Genomic DNA, 6223 nt, shown 5'->3' on the forward strand with positions numbered 1-6223 from the left:
TCAATACAATTGAATCATAAAGCTTGCTTTTGGATATAAGAATGCTTCAACCTTCGTATCTTTTGCAAATGAACCCGAATCGCTTCGAAACTTTCCAAAATAACTTTATGGAGCCCAATGATTAAAATTTACGCCCGCCACCTCATTTGACCCGAGGTGGGCCCGCTATTCCCGAACTTATTTCTATTATGCAAATGAATGATTTTTGAACAATATTTAAAAGAGAACGTTTTAGCTACTCTTCTATTTATTACTTAAAAAAAAACTGTTTTAAATATTCCGTTAAGTTCTATGACGTGCTTTGATAAGTATCACGAATCCGAATGTTCCGTTCTGACATAATCCTCCGTGATGTCCGAAAGGTACGTACTATGACCTCGTCCGATTTCATTGATTTGATTTGACATCCGATATGCCTCATCGAGTCTCTGGAAATATATATGTTATTTTTATTGCCTTAGTTTCTCACTACTCCACTCGTGGATGCCTCAATGTTTCCCCACCGAGCCGGGCCGGGATATGTTCTCAAGCGCTTTCCTCCGCATTGTTCGCCGTGCCTCGGTGTGAGGGGGCAGGTATGACATGTACATGGGTCCGAAGTATGATGTGCCATGTACATATATTTGATATACGATTATGTGATGTGATGTGGCCACTTGGTGTGTTATGATTTGTTTGGAGATATTCCCTACTCGAAGTATGATGTGTTTTGGCGCGGGACGAAGGGAGCGCCTGTTTGTTCACCGAGTCCCATAGCGGGGCCGGCTTTTGCATATGTTTTACGCATGCATTACGTATGATTTACGGTACGCATTTTTGATTTGCTATGCATCTCGTTCGTTTTCCGCACATTACGTTCGATTTTAGTTTTGTTTATTACATTTTACGCTTTACATATTCGGTACATTTTCCGTCGACCCCCTTTCTTCGGGGGCTGCGTTTCGTGCCGCGCGGTACGAACGGCGATTTGTGGATCCGTTGCTTAGGTTATCGCTCGGTGTTGAAGTGCTCCTTTGTCCGGAGCCCGTATTTTGATATGAAATTTTTTTGCTACATATGTACGTATTTATTCGGGTACGGCGGGGCCCGTCCCGTCATATGATTATGTTTTGTTCGTAGAGGTACGTAGACATGTAGTGTGGGTTACGTATATGCTCGTGAGTGTTGCGTACGATTATGGCTTATCTATGTTTTGTGACGGCCTTATCGGCCTTCGTGCGTCATGCCCACCGGACTTGTTGGATTATTATTTACGCTTATTTGTAATATTTTGCTAATTTAGGTTAAGGTACGTATGAGTGCCCAACTAGGGCACGTGTCGCGGCCTACGGAGTTGGGTCGTGACAAAAGTGGTATCAGAGCGGTTAGGTCCTCGGAATGTCTACAGACCGTGTCTAGTAGAGTCCTGTTTATGGTGTGAAGCGCGCCACATTTATAAACAGGAGGCTACCGGGCATTTAGGAATTGTTGACCTTCTTTTACGTCTTAGATCGTGCGATAGAGCCAAGTCATAGGAAATAAAAATTCCTTGCGTACGGCGGAAAATGGTAAGTGGTGACGGGAGAGGTCACACAGGTAAGTTCGAATATATTTATCCCGTTACCTGAAACAGAAGATCTCGAATGACTAGCGTGGGATACGAAGCTGTATATTCTGTACGGTATTATGGGTATTTGCGGCGTACAGATTTCGAGTAATAAGAATTTGCAAAGGTGACTACCGAAGGTCAAGAAGGGTAAAATAGTAATTGCACAAGAAAGGACGTGTTGTGAATATGCCTCGGGATCCGTAAGGCCTCGGTTAGCTCTAAATTATGTAATAAAGGTCGTGTGTGGAAATGGACGTGATTATACCGACATTAAGGGACTAGAATCCGTTCGAAGTTGCGAGTTAAGCGTGCTCGGGGGGGAGCAATTTTAGGATGGGTGACCCCCTGGGAAGTAAGTGAAAAATTTTACAAACTTGGAATTTAAGGGGATAAATGGAAATTTGGGGTAACCTAAAGGAAACGGGAGTCTGTGAAGCGGATAGCACCCTTACAGAAGTCGCGCAGACCGGAGCAGATTAATGAGGAAAAAGGAAGAAAGCGCAATATCGCTTGGAAATCAAGGTAAATTTAAGTAGCGATTGGAAATGTTTATAAGTAGAATGATAATGAGTGTGTGTATATATGTATGTGTATGACTTTTCCCTGGTGATTATGTTGGTCGAAAGGCGAGTCCTAACGACAAAAGGTTGCCACTAACGGAAGGCATTACGAAACGGAACATAAGGGGTGAAGAGAAAGAAAGTACAGTATAGCCTCGGGATTTGTATAGGCTTGAACAACGTTGGAATTATTTTGTGGGATAGTCGATAATAATCATATAGGTGTGTGAATGCGTACGATATTCTGCATGCAATTGTATCGGTAGGTAAGTAATTCCCAGCACCGGTGCTACGGTGTGGGAAGCGACGCAATCGGACAAAGACATCGAAGTTCGAGTAACAAGGAAAGATATGGTACAGGTGTTGTAAAATAAGTTACTACTCTTTTCACTATGGATTAAGGTTGGGAATTGAAGTATTGGAAGGAATTAAGGATAAGAAATATGATCAAGTAAAAACCTTTGGAGGAGCCGATAAGCGAAGTAGGAAACCATTATGTAAGAATGAGAGAAGCAAGTTTGCAATCAAGCGAGAAGTAAAACAAGACAAGGAAATTTCCGTAGGTCTCTAAAGTAGTAGTAAAATAGCGACCACGATCGCGATTCCGTATGCCTTATTTTCGCACCCACGATCTTGATGAAACTCGTCTACTATACCCCGGTACCTCGAATCTAATTATCTTTCTATCCGCTATACTCCGTATGTCCGACTACGACTACAAATCCGTCGATACATCTACGTACGATTGACTCCGATCATGAATATGTCCGACATACGTTTCCGTCCGACCTCGACTACGGATACAAGTGTCGGTGCGCGACTCCGATACGGTGCATATTTCGGTACGTCGATTTTGATTATGGGATTGTTCGATATGCTTTCGTACGTACGGCTCCGATTTTGAGTGCGCTTAAGATAATCGTCGGAGTATGATTCCTTCGTACCTTCGTACTTCGATTCCGGATATGACTCCGTTCGACGTCCGTTTGATCTTCGATTTCGACGAAGATTCGGTTCGCCGTATATTCGATTTAAGACCCCGAACAGTTCTAGTAAAGATATGTCGAAGAATGATGGAAGGAGTTGGAAAGATGAAGGCCCTTATAAGTGTTTTGGTCAAGCTCAAATATGTGTTTGGGAAAGAAGGAACCCTCCCCCGAAGTATTAAGAAGCCCCATAAGGTCAGTTGAACATTCGAGGACGAATGTTCTAAAGGGGGGGAGGATGTTACACCTCGCATTTTGTGCGTATTCGAAAAAAATCGGAAATAAGTCGGAATGGTAGGAATTGAGGTTCCGATTGGATCTTACTTAATGTGCATGGGATGTTTAAGGAAATATTGACGCGGAAATATTAAGGAAGGTTAAGGACATTGTAATGTATTGATTTTGTTTGGTTCATAAGTTGGCTATGGAAAATGTAGATGTGGAAATATCGGAAAAGACTAAGGGCGAAATTGGAATGTCGGAAAATGGTTTTGGATCACCAAAAAATATGGGCTAAGGAAATTGGGCTTGGAAAAAAAAAAAAAAAAAAAAAGAAACTTGGCAAAATCCAAGGCTTGGCCGGCCATGGCCTTGTTTTGGCCCCAATTTTAAAATTGGTCATGTGATACATGTGACCAACAAATTAATATAAAGGGGCATGAGAGTTCAAGAAAATTCAAGAACAATTGAACAAAGAAACAAGAGAAAAAAAAAAAAAGAGAGAGAAAAAGAGAGGCCATTCGGCCATGGTCTAGAAGGGAATTTCACCCCTCAAAATTTTTTCCAAAAATTATTTTCTTGTGGTATTTATACTAATTCAAGGTCCCTTTACAACGTGGTGCAATTATTTCGGAAGATAAACCATTGGTTTTGTCGTTTGGATGAAGTGGTGAAGTGAAGAAGGTTGAAGAAAAAGGTAAGAATTCATTCTTTTAATTATGTCATGAAGGTTGGTTTGTGTTGTGGAATATGTAAATGAGAAGAAAATATAGAAATATGGAAGTTTGCATGGTGGAAGTATATGCATGAATATGGCCGTGTATATGTATTGTTGTATAGGTAACATGAGTTGAAGTTTATGTTGTAATTTAGTTGTGGTGATTGTGGAAATTGTTTTGGAAATGAAAGTTGAATGGAAATGGAATGTAGTTGGAATTTGGCCTATGGCCGTGTGGTATATGGTAGGAGGAACATGTTGAATTTATTTTGTTTAATGTGTTAGTTGTGTCGTCATGATCGTTATAATGTGAATGGAGCATGTATGGGTTAAGATTGCATGAAAATAAGATGTAGAGAATTGCGTCGTATTAATGTGATTTTATGATATTAAGATAATGAGGTTGTTGGAGTGTAGATTATTGTTGTTGGAAATGAATTAGTGTGTAGAAAATGGGTTGGGATGATTTGGTTGTGTATTTAAGGATTTTGGATCAATTATGGAATTATTGAAGATTGGATGTAAAGTTTGAAATATTCTCGGCTTGTGTGTGTAAATGATTTCAAATTAGTATGTATGTATGGAAATATTGATGTTGACTTGAAATTGTGAAGTCGGAATGGAAATTATTGCATTATGTCGAAAGGTTGGCTAGTTATGTTATATTGTGTTGTGTTGTGGTTATTGATGTTTTTGGTGTTGTTGTTGGGTTGTTGTTGACTATTTTGAGCCGAGTTGAATCTCGGGGGTGTCATGTTTATAGGGGAAGTCTTTGCCGAAATTTCGGTAGCCAAATAGAAACCAAAGATTGGAATGTCAACTTGCATGAATAGTGCTTGGTAAGAATGACCATTTGCAGATTTTTGACGAAACAGGATCGGCGTTTTGGCGATCGTGAAGAGCAGGAAAGGTATGTAAAGCTTACCTATTCTTTATTTGGCACGTCCTAGACCTATTAGGCCGAAAACGGAACTTTAGGGATAATTCTGCTCCTAGAAATTCAAGTTTGATTTTGAATACTATTCGTTCAATACAATTGAATCATAAAGCTTGCTTTTGGATATAAGAATGCTTCAACCTTCGTATCTTTTGCAAATGAACCCGAATCGCTTCGAAACTTTCCAAAATAACTTTATGGAGCCCAATGATTAAAATTTACGCCCGCCACCTCATTTGACCCGAGGTGGGCCCGCTATTCCCGAACTTATTTCTATTATGCAAATGAATGATTTTTGAACAATATTTAAAAGAGAACGTTCTAGCTACTCTTCTATTTATTACTTAAAAACTGTTTTAAATATTCCGTTAAGTTCTATGACGTGCTTTGATAAGTATCACGAATCCGAATGTTCCATTCTGACATAATCCTCCGTGATGTCCGAAAGGTACGTACTATGACTCCGTCCGATTTCATTGATTTGATTTGACATCCGATATGCCTCATCGAGTCTACGGAAATATATATGTTATTTTTATTGCATTAGTTTCTCACTACTCCACTCGTGGATGCCTCAATGTTTCCCCCCCACCGAGCCGGGCCGGGATATGTTCTCAAGCGTTTCTCTGCATTGTTCGCCGTGCCTCGGTGTGAGGGGGCGGTATATACATGTACATGGGTCCGGTGTATGATGTGCCATGTACATATATTTGATATATACGATTATGTGATGTGATGTGGCCACTTGGTGTGTTATGATTTGTTTGGAGATATTCCCTACTACGAAGTATGATGTGTTTTGGCGCGGGACGAAGGAGCGCCTCTGTTCTGTTCACCGAGTCCCATAGCGGGGCCGGCTTTTGCATATGTTTTCTGCATGCATTACGTATGATTTCTGGTACGCATTTTTGATTTGCTATGCATCTCGTTCGTTTTCCGCACATTCTGTTCTGATTTTAGTTTTGTTTATTACATTTTTACGCTTTACATATTCGGTACATTTTTTCACCGACCCCTTTCTTCGGGGGGCTGCGTTTCGTGCCGCGCGGTACGACGGCGATTTGTGGATCCGTTGCTTAGGTTATCTACTCGGTGTTGAAGTGCTCCTTTGTCCGGAGCCCATATTTTGATATGAAATTTTTTTGCTACATAGGTACGTATTTATTCTGGGTACGGCGGGGCCCTGTCCCGTCATATGGCTATGTTTTGTTCTGT

The sequence above is a fragment of the Lycium ferocissimum genome, chromosome 7 (assembly GCF_029784015.1).
Source record: "Lycium ferocissimum isolate CSIRO_LF1 chromosome 7, AGI_CSIRO_Lferr_CH_V1, whole genome shotgun sequence".
Classification (NCBI taxonomy): Eukaryota; Viridiplantae; Streptophyta; class Magnoliopsida; order Solanales; family Solanaceae; genus Lycium; species Lycium ferocissimum.